Source organism: Anser brachyrhynchus (assembly GCF_964034855.1).
Source record: "Anser brachyrhynchus genome assembly, chromosome: 10".
NCBI classification, from domain to species: domain Eukaryota; kingdom Metazoa; phylum Chordata; class Aves; order Anseriformes; family Anatidae; genus Anser; species Anser brachyrhynchus.
In genome coordinates this window covers 1,024,878-1,039,990 of record NC_137705.1, presented here as the reverse complement: position 1 = coordinate 1,039,990, position 15,113 = coordinate 1,024,878, and the positions used below count along the sequence as shown (strand labels likewise).

The following is a 15,113-nucleotide window of genomic DNA, read 5'->3' as shown; positions in this document are numbered from 1 at the left end:
TTCATTATTTCCATGACATCAAAGTGTTTTTTCTCAAGTAAGCAGTAAGCTTTCAAAACACGGGAAATGGGAAGAAAGTCAATTTTACAGAACATACTCGTAAATTAAATGTTACTTTTTTCCAAGTGAAAGCATTTAAAAAAGAAATGCATAGAACAAAAAATCTAAGCACTTCTTAGCTTTAACTAAGATGGCTTAAAACATACAAGTGAGTGATGTTCCTACTGGCGGTTAAGGATGGAGGTCATATTTGCATCTTTCTTTCTCTCTTTTCCTTTTCTGTATTTTATACATTTATCAGAACGTGTGCTTAATTTCAAAATACACTGTAGGTCTAAAATTGGAAACAAAAATATATATTTAAGTAAACGCATCCTGCCCTGTCCTGGCTTCAGCACTCAGCAGAGCCAGCCCTCGTGGCACACACCTCCACACGCTGTGAATTTTCTCAGGAAGAAGCTATGAACAGGAACAATAATATCAATTATCAACAGTCCTGTATATAAATAAATATTCTACTGGGTATCAAGTTTCAATTTCAAGCAGCTCTGTCTTCTACTATTAATCATGCAACCCCACAGCCTGGCTCTCCCACTACATATAGCAATTTATGATAATGTAAAAGCCAATACCTGCTTTAAATGGTTCAGTGAACCGTTAAAAAAATTACACCGACTTCCAGTTACCGTTTGTCCTGCTAGTTTTCAATCATAGGTAATTTCGCCTGTGTAAGATGCAATTATTTGAAAACGAAATATGAGAATGTTTGCGTCACCCAGATCTTATTCCAGAGGCACCAAATCCGCACGTTCTCCACCTGAAAGTGTCCTGACCTGCAGGGAGCGGGGCGGGCGCTCGGGGCACCTTCCGAGCAAGGAGGGCTTCCAGGGGCCGGGGAGGAGCGGGTGGGCAGCCCCCCGTCCCCGGGTCAACCACACGCTGCTGCTGGCGCATCACAGCATCAAGCTGAATGCTGCGGTTCAGCCCGCGAGGTACCAAGAATATTCTGGGGGCGCAGGCAGCCACGGTCCCCGTGAGCACATGGGGCCGGCTGCTGGCACGGGCACGGCAGCGCCGAGGAGCGCTGGCCAAGGAGGGGTGGCCCGGTTGGGCTCGACGGCGGAGCCGCAGCTCTGAGCCGGCGCCTGCTCCGTGCCAAACACAAAGTGCGACCCCGTGGCTGTTCATCAGAAATGAAAACAGCGTTTCAATCAAATAAAATGTTTCGTTCCACATGAGATCGCATTTTTTCTCCTTTCATTTTCGGGTCAGTTAACTGTTATCATGCTCTCAGTATAAAAGCGTAAGGCCGTATTTAGAAAGAAAAGCACCACTTGAAAGCATCAAGGCAAGAAGTTCCCTGCTAAAAATGTCAGAACAAAGGGCTTCACGTTTCATAAAAAGCTGTTCCCATCAGTCTTCTGACCAAAATTCCATTTTTCATAGAGTTGAGGAGTTTCGAATAACCCTTCACCCACAGTTAGCAAAGGCTGCAGGGCGTCAGAGCACGCCGGGAAGGACAGGCCCGACGGCCTGCTGAGCGGGGCCTGGCACGCCGGAGGCATGGAGGAAAGCATGGAGGGGAATCACAACAGCACGGCCGCAGCACTGTGCTGATGTGCACGTTTTCAGGGACAGTCCCTAACCCCAGTGAAGCGATGCTTGGTCTGGGATTTTCTCGCTTTCCAAAGCTCCCCTCTGCAGCTCGTTTCTGTCTCAGAGCTGGAGAAACGTCTCAGGGCCCCTTCTCGCTGAGGAGGGCCCCTCTTGTGGCCATGGGAATCTGTACCTGGGTGCGAGCCCCTTCTGGCACCATCATTAAAGCATGCCTTTTCCCACAACCTGCCCAAAACTCAGCTTGCCAGTTACTATTAGAAAACGGTATTACATTTTAAAATGCCAGAACTTCATCTGTTTTCCTCCAAGCTCAATTTCACCCATATGAATTCAGTGTCTGTGAGAATTTCATTATATAAACTGTCAAACCCAGATCCTCCCATCCCTACTGCTGCTGGGTTCAGTCCAAAATGCAATGATGTAAAAATAAAATTCCTATTGACTTCAGGGCTTTGAGGCAGACCTATCGATTTGTTATTTCTCCCTGTGTCTGTCCCATTGACATTAAAAGAGCCAACTGTGCAGTAAAGTTTTATTTCATGTAAATAAGATTGACAGAATCTAGCTCAGTACCTTAAAGATAACACGGAGGCGTAACAGGACTCGGCTGGTTTTGTCGGAGAAGAGACGACTCCGGGGGAAATGTTTGTTCTTTGCAAACATGCCAGGGACGGGAAACAAATTCTGTGACAATATTTGCTTAGAAAGGGTAAATATAAATTGGCCTTCAGGAGGTTTGGGCTGGGATTGGAGATTTCCTGGCACCTTGGCCAGGAAGCTGGTGGAGCTCAGAGGGCAAGGCGTGCCCACCCGCGCCTTACCGCCCTGAGGCCCGCAGGCCGCTCCCTCTCTGCGTCCCCTGAGCTGACAACGTGTGGCACCAATGTGCCGGCCCTGAGTGCTTCTCGTCCCAAAATGCTGCTGCCTCTTCCAGATGAAGAAAATGCAGCTCAGTAACGCTGTGGCTACGGCTCCCGACACGGCAAGCACATGCCCTCCTGCTTAACCTGCATCAGCACATGTGTTTTGCAGCACGCGCAGGAGGGGCTGTCCTGGAGGGTAGCTGTCCAGCCCCACTCCACTTACATGTAGGCATACACTGTGCTTTTCCTGTACATGCAGACACACGTGCAATACAGAAACCTGAATTTGAGTAGCCACGTTGGCCTCATCCTGTTTCCTCTGCAGGCTCCAGGCAGCCACGGGGCGGGCGTTCAGCCCCTTGCACTGCCGCTACGCCCAGTGCCGGCAGCAGGGAACAGCCACGGAGCAGACCTTTTCCAGCTGCCCCCGGGGAGCTCGCAGTGAAGGCAGCATCACGCCAACACCTCTACCTTTTACAGCGTGCCCCTAGGTTCCTGTTTCTGAAAACAAGAAAAGGAAGAAAGGCAAGCACAAAGGAAGATGTTTGGGAAACGCTCGTGGGGGAGCCTGGCCACGGCCCTGCTGCCCCAGCCCGCCGGCCGGGCAGCCCCTCGGTGTGCTTGGCCCCCGCCTCGCCGCCCAGCAGCCCTTCGGTATGGATGGCTGCAGGCATCAGCTGCTCTCCTCAATCCTGATTCATGTGCAGCAGATGGTGTCAATGACACCCCTTTTATTTTCTGGATGAATTCGTATCACCCTGCCAAGATGCTAATTTTTGTTGCTAGTCACTGTACATCGTGTTACCGGCTACAAAAAAGTGGCTTTGCCTTCAAATGGAACAATACTGCAGTCACAGACAGGTTCAAGTTATCATGAGTCATTAGTTAGAGCACGTTAAAGTTAATTATGAGATTGGACTAACTAGCTTTATTCTGATCCTTTGGTTTAGCTTGTGGGTTTTGGTGGGTTTTTTTGGTTTTGTGCTTACCCGTGTTTTCATGCTGTCTGTTGTATACAGCAGAAGACCTTTCTGAAACTTACTTGGGTATTATTTTGTAAAGTGAATCTTTGTCACTAACTTTCCGATAATGGTAAAGAAATCTCTCCCTGTCCAGACTTCTAATATGTCAAACCAACCAAATAACAAAGGAGCTGAAAACATCTCCCCGTTCACGTGTCAGCGCCCCAAAGCGCAGCGCGCCCCGTGGAGCAGGGCTCTTCTCCATGGCCCCCCTGCGAACGTGCTCCGGGTGGAGATTCCCTCTTTGACAAGAGCTTTGCACTTTTTACTCACAGTATGTGCATAGATGCAGTATGTATGTGCATCTATACATAGACATGCTTCTCCAGCTTGTGCAGATGCTATGGAAATACAGGGCTTCTTTCTCTCAGAAGTCAAGGCGTACCATAACTATTTGCTCCCCTTTACCCACCCGGGCAGTTAATTAGCCTAACCTGATACAATATGCTTTTGACAAATCCATAATGGTTGTTTTGTTTTGATTTTAGTCACCTCTGCCAAGTATTATGGATTGATTTTTTCATTAATTAATTTGAAAATCTTCCTGAGAACTCGTTAGGCTTTTCAGTCAATAATACACTAGACTGCATTTCTTCTCCGTTTATTTTTAGGATCTATATTTGCATTTTGGTAGTTCTGAGACCTCCTCTGAGCTCCACAAGCTGTTAAAAATAATTGCTACTTGTTCAAAAATAGGTTTGATTAATTCTTTCTAATTCTAAGGAGAATTTCCTCAGATCCTGTGCCCTGACCTACCTAGCAGATACAAATAAACTCTTGCCTGTTTGCTCTCTGTTCTGGCTCCTTATTCTATACTCTGGTCAAAATTAACCGAGTTATCAGGATGCTTTAGACACTTCTGTTAGCAGCCACATCTCTGTCAAATTCTAGATCTATATTTTCTCTCCTATCTTCTTATTTCCAACATATTTATAACACTACCTCCTCCTGCTTTTTATCTTGCAAAATGAAACACATTTTTTGCCTTAGGCTGTTCATTTTACCCTTATTTGCCTTCACTGTCATTTCTCGTCAAGTGTCTCTGTCTCCACTTTTGTACAACTTCTTCAGGTTTTCAGCTCCTAAAAGAGCTCCCTGTCTTTCCAAAATGGCTCCCATTCTATTGCTACCATCCCATGCAGGAGGATGCTCTGCTGCTGTGTGTTGACAGGATCTCCTTCAGAACCTGCCTTTTCTTATCCCTTGGATCATCATCCCAAGGGATCCTACCTCCCAGCTCCCTGTGCCTGCTGAGGTCTGCCCCTCCAAAGTTTACCACACTTAAATTGCTGCCCAGGTTTCTTTCTTTCCTGCAGAAGTAGCCCCTGTCACTTCATCATCAGTCTCACTCAGATTTCCCATCTGCCTTCAGTTCCCCATCAGTGCTTCCCTGGTAATCAGAACTACACCGAGGACAGCCCCTCTCCTCTGTGCGTTAAACTGCCTCGTGAGTGATAAGGGCTTTTTGCTCCTGTGACCTTCTCTTTGTATCAGGAAGCAGGAGGACTTGCTGCTGGGCTCAGCGCTGGTGCAAAGCTGCTCACTGGCTGTGAGCAATGCACCAGGCGTCTCCCTGGCATACATGTCCCATGGTGCCCATCCTCAGCAATGATGCAGCTGCTAATTCTCTCCACCTGAGAGCCTGTGCTGGCTGACGGCTTCTACTTCCACTTCTCCATCAGAGGAGAAGGAAGCCAACATCCTGCGATCAAATTCTCTGGGCACGGGAGACTCGTATCTTTTAGAATCAATCCAGTGAGTGTGGAAAGGGGAAAACTAGGATAAATGCATGAGGGGAAATTTTGAAAGCCCCAAAGAGTGGCAAGGTATTTATTTCCCATTAAAAAATCACTGACAGCTGGGTACTTAAACACCCTTCATAGTTTGGAGAATCTCCTTCAGGTTAGATGCCAGTAAATATTTCTACTCCTTCTCCCTCTGCTGGTACGTTGAGAACAACTACAATCAATAAAGATAACTTGAAGCTTTCAGGTACTAATGCTGAATTACAAGTAGTCAGTTTCTTTTCCAAGTCCTACAAATCCTCTAATACACAGAAGTTAACCTCCCAGGCTCAGGACTCTGAATGCTTTGCTGCTGTTCACCCTTCTGCACCGTTTGATTGTCTCCCTTCCCTGGATGGGCTGTCAAAGTCAGAAGTGCTTCATTTTCTGAGATAAAGAACAATATATTTGGGAGTGATGAAGAACAAAAAGAAGAAAAAGCACCTTGCAATTAAATATTTTAATAGACATTTTGAAGATGTTTTTGAAAGGATTTAAAATTAATGTTAACAATAGTATGCATCAAAGGGCTCAGGCTGAACAATACCTATCACTTAATCTGATTAAGAATCTTAAAAATAATACCCTATAATATTTTATACCAGCATCTCTTTTTACTCTTCTAGACTAGGCAGACTTTTCTGAATAGCTGTGCAGAGCAGCTCTAAAGACTCTCCCTTCCCATATTCATACCAAGCAATCAGTTTTTGATGGCTTTGGTAAAACTTCTGGATGATGTGCAGCTGCAGTAACTTTTCTCCTGGGACTTTGCCCAACACCAGCTACATACCACCAGCCTTCAGATAAGAAGAGACGTTGGTCTTTTAGTTCCTTCCACTATGCCACTCCCAACTAATTTTTGATTTAATGAGGTAGCAATTAAGACAGGATACCAAAGACAAATGGAAGTACAGCAAAATGATCGAAGGCAATCCTACACCACACGTTATTCTCAGCACCCTATGTACTGCCTCTGGCATGTGACCACAGGAAAGCTGGGATTTATATTGTTGATTTTCATTGGATTCCAGTGGAGAAGAGTTTCAACAAGGAGCCTGAGGTCCTGCTTTACGACTGTAAACCCAAAGTTATGACTCCTTACTTGCACTGAATTGCATATTACTCCAGAGTTAGTCCCAACGAGGCAGTGATTTTTTTTCCTGGGTACAGACCTACTCAGTGAATGCAGTCGAGGTTTGTGGAGTACTCAACACAACCTCATCAACCGTCCAACTACTGTTTTGGCCCTCTTTCTGAAGTGCTAATAGCTAATAGAGGTGAATTTCAAATGGCATGAGTGACTAAGAAGCTACAAGCAGTCTTATAACTCATCAAAAACTAATATTAAGTGCAAACATTTATATTGGTTAGAGATACAAATAAAAAACTTTCCATCAGTGTAAACAAATAGAACAGCCTTTTTTATAATTTCCTCTAATTTTGATCTATAATTTTGCTCAAATTTACACAGATGTTCATCATAATTTCTGTGGCAGAGCTTCCAAAAATGTCACAGTTGGCACAAACACTGCCTGTCATGACTTCAAACTGCATCGCAACAAACCTCCTGGCTTCTGCAACGTGATCTAAAGCAAAATTCTAAAAAGTTCAAAAATTCAGAATATTCTGCTTCAATGTGGCATACAGAACACATACCACTCAACCAGGTTATTATCGTATCTGAGACTACGCAGACTCCTGGTAAGAAAACATTATTTCCATTACATTTGGCTTAAGCCCACTTATAATTAAGTTACTTATCCATGTGTTGGTGTGAAACTACTCTACAACATAAGTGCAGCAATAAGCTAGAACAAAATATTTAAATAACAATCGTCAAGTGAGAAGATATATATATAGAATATATTAAAATTAATAGTGTTCATCCATCTTTCAAAACAAGTTAAATAGGCCTGCTTCTTCTGGAAAATCTGTGTTATTCTCATTGAACATTTCTTTTTCATTACGTTTGAACCTTTTGGCAGAAATAAAATATACAATCAAAAAGGGATGGCTGTTTTGATCAGTTTTCAGACACTTATGCATTACAAGAAAAAGGAAATGCACTAAGATTCACACAGAGATTCATACTGTTGACCACTGGAAAGGAAGGTTTATAAACTCAGAGTAACGTAATCAGAAATGACAGCTCGAGCATAAATCTTATTAAACAGATATTGTAAAACAGGCTTATAAAGAAAGAAAGAATTCCTAGCATTGGGGATATTTATATAAAGATTGGACAGAGAATTATAAAATAGCATGCAGGGAGCAAGCTGTTCAAGCCACATGCCATATGAGAGCAAACACAGTGAGATCGTAAGCATTGTGACTCATTGCTGAAATGTCACAGTCTGCAATAAGAGTGGTTGACCTTGAAATATGAAATATTTCCTCTTTGAATAAGCCTTATATGAGTACAGTCTACTTGTTTCTTTTTAAACAATAATAAAATGCCCAACAAAAAATGTTGACCGTGCATACAGAGCTCAGAAGAGCTTGATACTTAGTGAAATTGTCATCACAGTGGATGTGATGAGAACATCGATACATTCCTACTGAGGAAAAAATGGAACAAACGCGAATATGTGTGATCTTAGTACGTAAAACTTGCTTGCCTCAACTCATAGGTGTACCACTAACCAATCGCAAATATTCAGCCAAATCTCTGGCAATAACAATGTTCATCCATATTGTTTTCTGTAGTTCCGATTCATTAGTCATCTGCTTATAGAGCGTCTATTATCCATTAAGGAACTAAAACAGCTCTTCGGTTCTTCACCTGAATACACCTTTACTATAACGAATCCAAAGCAGTCAAACCAAAGCCAACAATGACAACACACATTCTGGAAAGAATTAATTCATTAAAAGTATAGAGAACAAGTCTGAAGATGACCATTACTGGGTACTGCACAAGTGGCTGACAAGACCATTGGCTACCTATTATGAAAAAGTAGTTCAAATAATCTACCTGTCTCTCAGGAGCAGAAGAAACTTCTGGTCATCATTGGCAGCAGGAGACCTAAAAGAGGTAAACAGATTTAGTTGATGAGAGAGCATATTAAATGATATTCCCGTAAGGAATTATACAGGAAGCCAAACTGTTCTTTGTTGATGCTTACTGCACAATACTTGGTGTAATTTTCAAAGTACTATTTTATACATCCAGTCCAAAATACTTCTGTAGCTGGACTGGAGCATGTACGGAATCACAGCCATGACAGTTTGAAAAGCGTTGCTCCTAAAGCAATTCATTATCTTAAATGCTTCCAACCCTTCACTAAGAGATCTAACCTCATAAAGAAACCATTATCCTCAAGTTTCTCAATACACTGTATTTTCAAATTCATTGCTGACTCTACTGTATTTTCTCTTGGATCCTTTATAGACATCTCATTTATCTTTATTGGATTTTCTTTCATTTGGCTTCAAAGTTAAATGCCAGAGAAGTTAAGCTGTATCAGAGAAGTAATCAGTGCATAAAGTCTGAATCTTAGGAAAGTGTGTCCTATCTTGCTGAAAAAGCAGAATATTGTGAAGAGAGATGTGCTAAAGAGCTCGCCTCGAACAGTGCTATCTGTGCGCGCTGTCACAGGTGAAAGAGCTGGATAAGACGTGCTTGCACTTCAGAAATCTGACTCAACAAAAACTCTTGTCTGTAAGTTATCAAGTGTTGCCAGGCTCCTGGGACTCATATGAATACATAAAGTAGTACAAAATTAGGAAAACAGAAGACCGTAAAGCCTCCGAACTGATAGCTGGTGCAGACAGGACCTATGGCCACGGTCATTCTTTGGCACGGAAAGCCCAGAGGTGAGGTCAAGGCTGGGAGAGCAAAGAGATGCCTCCTTCCTACGTGGAATCGTGGCTGGCATTAGGGCTCCCGACGTTGCCCGCTCCAGTCCCACTTGTATTTAGGTGGTATGGAGATTAAAAGAGCAATGGAATTAAAATTTTATTTTTTTATCTCCTGGATTATTTAAACATTTTTCAACACAGAGGAGATTATAAAGACACTATTCACAGCAACCGGTGAATACTAGGCATTACAGAGTCTACACTGAGGCACTGGTTCCTTTTTAGACTTCCTTTTGTAAAATGTATTTGTAAAACAGCTGTACAGAAGCCTTGCACTTGACTTCACAGATCTTGCATACCTTTTGCCTTAATGCAATTATTTTAGCCTCAGACATCATTAAGCTTCACACATTTATTAACCTAATAGCTGCTTTAAACATGCTGCACCTAAGCTTACACAGACATACTTCAAATACTTAACATTTGTCAGACTACAGCATTTATTGTGCTATTTTCTACGCTAAAAATGCCGAAGAGTATAACTATGTTGAATATGTAATTCTTCATACCATTACCCTTTTCAATTGCTCACAGAAAAAGAATCTTCCTCCCCACCCTTTTCCTGCTGCTCAGATGTCACAGGCAAAGATGAAAAGTGAATCATTTTGTTCTGCTGCTCCGAGCTGAGAACAACCCAAAATAACATGCTTCCATTGCGTATGAGAATATCCCACCCACGTGAGGATGGCAGTGAGCTAAACCGCTGCAAGGCCCACACACACCTCTCTGCCACCGTGGGACACGTGCACAGCACGGTGGCACCCCGTGGCCAGGGCTGAATAGGCACAAGGAAATATCAACCATCCCCAAACCTCAAAACTGAAACTTGTTACGAAGAGTAACGCATACAGACAGCACACAGGTAAGGGACTGCAAAGAAAAACGGAGGTAACAGCAGATGGTTGTGGTTACATTGCACTGGGAGCTGAATCTAGCCAATGCCTAGATCCTTGGCTCTGAAAACTGGATAGCTCAGCGTTTAAGCTGCCTGTGGGCTGGGACTGCACTCAAAGAGCCTTTAAAAATTGTAATCAGTAGTAACAGAGCCTATAACACTGGAATAATACGTGCTGCTTTGCACATTGTAATTTAAGCTGCAGTTGGCAATATGCGAACCTGCGATAACAAAACAACCCTTCAGTGTTTGAAGAGGAAAGGAAATGCCCTTAGCACCAGAAATCTGTGCTTTTCACCCACTGGCAGCAAATGCCCAGCTCCACACCATGCCTGGCAAACGACCTGAGCAGGGACAAAGCTGCCACCTGTGTCAGCTCGCTCTGCAGCTCCCGGGGTTAGCGTCAGGATGAGCAAAGGGAACAAACAACAGAACTGTTGGTAAACTCCTGCTTTTTAGGAAGTGTTAACACTTTCTCTGGGCATCTTCCTTCAAATTTACTTACACACATGAACACAGGACTTTGCTTCAGTCTAACTGAGGTTTACAGAGCTTTGTGGGAGAATCCAAGTGAAGCCAAACGAGATAAATAAAAAAAGCACAAGCCATTTTCATCGTCACTCTTCTTCACGTGCTTCTTCTCTGCTCAGTAGTTTGCAATGTCCTGCATAACTTTGGATGCATTGCTACAATAAGATTCATCTTCTAACTCACACTAAGTGCTCTCTGTACACGCTGGCACAAACCCCTCACTTCACCCATTGCAGAAAGTGCGAAAAACAAATTGATTAAACTCTCTGGACCCTACAAACCCTTCCTCATAAGAATGAGGCAGACTGACTCAGTTCAAAGAACTTACCTTGCATAAAATAAATAGGTTTGCTTGGGCTAAGTCAAGCATTAGCATTGCTTATGCATCTCTGGTGTTAGTGCAGGTATAGATTTGCGGAACAGTTCACCAAATGAAGCAAGCGAAATCTTCCATGTTTTGCATTCTGATCTGCAAATAAGCTGTATCTCACGCTCCCCTTTTGCCATACTCACTGCTGAATCAGATCCATCAGAGGAACAACTGGTAAGTGTTTGTCCCTCCCCTCACTCCCTCAGTTGTAAATCTCCTTGGTGAATGATAGGAGACTTCACAGCTAAAAGCACCAATTAGAAAATATGGACGACCAACGTATACTGGTGCTGTTTACCCACAATTGATTAAAGACTGGAGCAAATAGCTCCTCCATCATCTGTCCCAAGGGTGCAAATATAAACACTGGCAAATGTTTGCTTTTACTTCTACCAGCAGATTAAAACAACACTGCTCATAAAAAGCACTTTAGGGAATATGGGTTCAGTTGCAGCGGTTTGAATCTTCCATGATATACAGATATTATTTGAAGTTTATCTTTATTGAGTTTGAAATATGATACTGTAAAAGGAAAAAAAATAAAAGTGTTAAAACTTCCATTAAATGAGTTACAGATGCAGCTGCTTTAGCATGAGATTGCAAAATTATGCAGCTATTCCACTTTAACCTGTACTACGGCACTCCAAGGAAAAAAGAAAATGGTCCAAAATTCAATATGAAAAAAATCACCAAAGGAGACATGTAATCATCCTGTATTGTAATGTCTTTCAGGATATTTTGGTCTCCTTCATAACTCACATATTTTAGCAGCTCTTCTGATTCTATCATACCCATTTTCAGTCTTCTAATCTCACTTGTACTTGTAAATCAGAATAGCTAGAATAACTTCACTGAAATTGCAGTATAACTGTATGTAACTGACTAGAACTGTGGGATCTGGCTGTAGATTTCTTTTTCAATTATTTTTCTAATATACAACCTGCGGTCTATTTGTGAGCTATGAACCCATCCCTTACTATACACAACTGCAATTTTTTGTAACTGATACTGGACTTTGTTGTCACAGTTCCAATTTGCACTTCAGTATCAGTAAGGAACAGATCGAGGATGTCTTCTTCCCTGGCCAGCATCTCAGTTTTCTGGATTGTGAAACTGTCTTCAGAGAACTGAAGAACTCACCCATGTTGCACTGGCTTCAAGTAAAAAAGTGCAAAGAAGTGGTATTTCAGAATCACCAATCATTTGGAGAAGTGGGGAAAAAACCAAAACAAAACAAACTAAAATAAATGCTAACATACTCATGCATAAAAAAGTTGAAATATCAGTTTTGGATTAAATATATATTTTTATCTCTTAGCAATGTTAAAACTTAGACCTATCAATGTAATATAGAAAGTTTTCAGAAAAAAATGACAATTAAAATTTTCTAAACAAGATGTCAAGAAATCCAAGAAAAATAATATATTTTAAAGCCTCCATCTGCTGTATAACTCAAAATGAATGCATATTTTTCAAATCTTGCTGGGATTAAATTATTTCAGTTGAAAACATTCTGTACAAAAATGTTATCCAGTCCCAAGTATTAGAACAAACACTAACAAAATGTCCTACTGAATTTCTCATCTCTATCATCCTCCTTTGACTTCATTCTTCCTCCCTGGCATCCTCAGGAATTTCATGTCTACCCATTTAAATAGCTGAATTGTAGCTCCTTGAAAAATGGCAACAGTCCATCCTAGTCCATGCTAGAACTGATTTCTACTACCGGACCAAAAAATTTAAAAAAAAAAAAATGTGTTCTCAACTAAGCTGCAGCAAGGGAGGCTCTATCCCATCCCCTGAGGCTCTGCCTACATTCGGAAACCTGGCAAGCCTGGGACTAAATCTGGAGAGCAAAACTGCCGGTGCTGAGCCTCTTACAGGCTGACAGCGCTTGGCACCTGGTGGCTTTGCTCTGGTCCCTGCTCCCGTCTCGTCCTACAGCCGTAGCAGCAGGGGCGGCTGGAGCAGGGTCCTGCCTCGCTCCACGGGACGGTGCCAGCCGGGGCACACGGACCACGTGGGGCACTGCACACCGGGGCTCTCACTTCAGAGGTGTGGTCCTGGTCCAATGTGAGGTGTCTGCAGAGGTACAGCTCCCACCAGGAGCTCTGCATTTCTGGATCACAGTCACGGTTTCCTTTTCAGCCAACGTGTTTTAGGATTGCAGGTTTTTTTTTATCAAGAACTTGATTTGCTAGCCAGCAAATGCATTTTGGCCATGCATAGCCTGGTAGGATCCTGTTAAGATAGGACGGGTAACCCCTTACAGCACTGTGCTTTAGGTCTACAGCATGCAGTTCCTATGGCAAGTGCACAGAAGCCTCTGGAAAATGAGACAGACATAAGCAAAGTCAGGAATAGTCATTAGCCGGGCTGTTTGGAGCATCACACAGAGACAAGCGGCAATAAAACGACACTGCTTGGGTTTCTCTCTGTGTTGGTTTAACACCAGGAGTGCACAAGAGATGGCAGCAGCAGGGAACAAGAGCACCGACACCGCCGTGCTGGAGCTTACTCCTCCCGGTGACCTGCTGCAAGGCATCGGGATCTGCTGAGTTCACAAAACCAAGTGGTTACTCGGAAAACAAAGAAACCTACAGATGCTCAACAGCTGAGGAAAAAAAAAATGAGAAAAGCTCAAATAAAATGTATTTGCTTTGGTTCTCGCATAAGTGAAATGGAGAGAAGGCAGTTCCAGTGTGCCAGAAAACACAAGTTCATCCTCATTGCTGCAGCACGTGCAAACTGTTATTAAACAGCTGATGAAGTTCGTTGGGAACTGGCTGACCTCCCTGGAGAACGAAGCTATTAGCTTACACCAGCCCCGGCTCCGGCCCAGCGGCTCCCACCGCCCCGTGCACGCTGATGGCCGGGTTCCGATCTCAGGAGCTGCTCGTGCCTGACCTCAGGTTCCTCGGGTCAGATACCGTGCACAGTCTGAGTCTTCAAGTATCAGCCTTCTGCTTCATGGACATCAAAGAACCTGCACTAAAATGCCTTAAAAAAGAAATTTAGCAAGGCCAAAAAGAAAAGCAGATACATGTCTTTCAGCCACTGCTGAGCTAATCTCGGGTTTCAAAGCACCATTTAAGCTGTCTGGGGGAAATAATTGAGTAGAAATCTGTTTTAAGTACTGTGCTTCGATTTTATCTAGGAATACAGATAATCAATCTCTGGCCTGAAAGCTGTGGATTACAAAATGCACCAGAGCAAATGGGAATTTTATTGGCTCGGAAATACACATGAAGGGGCAAGCGTGCAGGTGACCTTGTGGGGACGGGATCCCCGTGCAGGGACAGGCGGCTGGCTCAGCTCGCTGGTCATCCAGCACCCCCCTCCAGGAGGAACACGATCCCACAGTGCTGGCACGGAGCCGGGTGGGGGTCTGGGGGGGGGCCCAGAGCATCCTGCAGTTCCCTGGCGGAGGAAGGCCTGCTGGCACCGGCCTTCCCCGGGCTCACCCAGCAGCAGTGCTCTCCCACAGCATCCAGACCAGACTCAGGTTCACATTGCTCAGCTCACCTTCCTCTCCACGGAGCTAACTGCACACCTAGGCAGGCAATGAGTAAGGACTGGGATAGTTTCTTTCACAACCCCTCCTAAAAGATAAAAGCCAAGTAGCAGAAGCTTTGTTTTTTATTTCGTTTACTATTCTAGGACCAAACAAGCAACTTCAAGCCATGTAAAAATAATCTGAACTCTCTGCCCCAAAGCTGGAAGCGGAACCCCTTCACTTGAGCCCCTCTCTCTGAATTTGGTGCTGGCAGCTGCCGGGCTGACAGACCAGGGCTGGAGTCCTCCGTGTGTCTGGGGAGCGTGTCCCTCCCGGGTAGCTGCGAGGTGAGGCTTTCCTGCTGCTTTCCCCGAATTGTTTCGCCTCCTGACAAGCTCTTAATTCACAAAAGCAAAACTGCTACTGGAAGCGATGCCCTGAAAGACCAGACCTGACAAACACGGCTTGAACAAAGTGCCGAACGGAGAACTGAAGAGCCAATAACTGCTCAGGGTTCCTATCACGCACACGCTCATTCTGCTTTACATACACTGGGCGCATGTGACAAACTCCCTGTGAACTTTAATATTCAAATATTTCTAACATTAAAAAGGCTTTTGAAAACCTTTCCCCTTCTCAAAAAATCTCAAAGCCACATTTGTCTTAATAAGAAA

General features: G+C 43.7%; 1 long non-coding RNA gene across 16 annotated transcripts in view; it reads right to left on the bottom strand.

Moving 5' to 3' along the window:
- The window catches only part of LOC308200232, a 154,737-nt gene that overhangs the window by 69,595 nt on the left and 70,029 nt on the right, over nucleotides 1–15,113 (bottom strand). For all 16 annotated transcript variants that reach the window (XR_013955343.1, XR_013955344.1, XR_013955345.1 and 13 more), the window contains one exon: nucleotides 8,261–8,311. This is a non-coding gene — a long non-coding RNA (uncharacterized lncRNA). The remainder of the gene's footprint in view (nucleotides 1–8,260; nucleotides 8,312–15,113) is intronic.